The sequence below is a fragment of the Bactrocera latifrons genome, unplaced genomic scaffold, assembly GCF_001853355.1.
Source record: "Bactrocera latifrons isolate USDA-ARS-PBARC rearing strain unplaced genomic scaffold, ASM185335v1 scaffold_42, whole genome shotgun sequence".
In the NCBI taxonomy this organism is placed as follows: Eukaryota; Metazoa; Arthropoda; class Insecta; order Diptera; family Tephritidae; genus Bactrocera; species Bactrocera latifrons.
In genome coordinates, this window is record NW_017537068.1 from 1590568 (window position 1) to 1592662 (window position 2095).

Here is a 2095-nt window from a genome sequence, read left to right on the forward strand (position 1 = left end):
CTAACTACCAGGTCTCAAATTTGAGGCAATATTTTGAGACTAAAGCTAGAGACTGCTTAGTGAATAGTAACTAGTCACAAATTGAGATTTTACCACAAAATGTCTCAAATAGAGACTAGAGACTGGTTACAGAATCCCGCTATTTGTCTATTTTACCATATGATGCATACATGAAAAGTATATGAAAATTTGTTTAGACTCCCATAAGATGTACGGAGCAGTAAACTAAACACAGTCAACACAACTAACAGAAACGGCAATAAATGTAATTCCGTGGGTTGCTTTTCGGGTACATAGAAATTTTATTTGAAATTTTAAAATTAATGAAATTGCAGATATTTTTGCTTAAGAAGTTATTATTTTTAATGTTCAGTCTTAATTTCAGGATACCGCGATTGTGTCTTATAAATATTTTTGGTCAATTATTCATCATACAATTAAACATATGAAATGAATGGGTTACCTTCTCACTTCGTTGGATCTTATAACACCAAAAATGTATATGTTTGACTGAAAGTTTAAATAAAAAAGTATTACCATTTTCGTATTGTTGGTACCATTTAAAAAATTATATATAAGCTTTTATCATTTGATTCCCATTACTTTATTATACCATCATCAGGCTATATTATGTTTACCTACATATAAGCAAACTAGTCCCCAGTTTTTGATATCTCGATCCCTAATTTGTTTGACGTTCTTTTCTCCTCAAAAAGTTACACATTTGTCGGAGCCGGCGCTATCGGGCCATTATAGCATATAATGGCCATATAAACTAACCGGTCAAAATGAATAATATAATTTGCATTATTTTAACAAGTTTTATCGCGAATATGTCGATAAGGGAGTATTATTTATATAAATGTTATCGATTATACCTGAGCAATGTCCAAATTAATACAATCAACCCATCTGTCTCTCTGCCTCCAAAGTCTATATATTGTATATAACAAGTAAAATAGTGCTAAGTTCGAGTGCAACCGAATACTGTCATACTCGCTTGGATCAAAGCCAGGGAAATACTTTCCGATATAAAACATCAACCAGAGAATCGGAATCTAAGAAATTTTATATATATGGATTCTACATACAATATAACTTATACTCTGACCTACATATTCGGCATAAGATTTGTTAAAAAAACAAAAATAGTATCGACTCGACTTAACTTTTATCATGCCATATACATTAAATAAAGTTTCTTTTGATTCATTAAGGAACCCCACATACAGTCACCAATCATATGGAGTAAGATCAGTAAGATATTCGAAAATCCTGGTAATGTTTATATTGGGTCTATGTCAAGTTTTCGCCCAATTGCAACTATTTTAGGTATAATTACATACTGCTATGAGTAAAATATGTTCTGTAATTTTCACTGAGATAACTTAAATATTGGCCTATACATCTAATACAAAATCACCTGGAAGTTCGAAAATCTTTATATTGGGTGTATGGAGGCTCAGAAGAGTTTTAACCACACTCAATCCATTTTTGATACACGAATCACCATTGTCAGGGAAGGATTCTGTCTGAACTTCAATTGTATATCTCACATATTGAATGATATTTTCGGTCAAAAGTCAACTATATATACTGGAATCCAGATTTTCGGTACCTATGTTCTTGACCAATTTTTGAGTTGGATTTCTACAATTTTTGGTCACAAGGTGGCATACTTTAAGGGAATTTTTACTGGTACTACTATTATTTTATTTCTTTATTATTTAACATGCAATTTGTTTTTAATACGATTTATACCCTTTTATATGTGCCATTGCTAAGAAGATCACAGACTGCAGATGAACGCGGACAAGCCAATGTATCCGTTGAACCTGTTGTTCATACCATTGTACCTGTACTGAATCTTGCACGGCGATCACGTCGTGATATTTTGGTTACTATTGCTACCTATTGCTGTTGTCAGCGAAAAAGTTGTAGGCAAATTTGGTTGTAGCTATGATCTTAACTGCTGAATCAAAAGGAGAATTTTTTTGATACTGCATATCCTTATGATTCCAACTGATATGCCATTTCTATTCAACCGATTACAATTAAATTTTAAAATAGGCATGAAATATTTTAATGTTTGAAT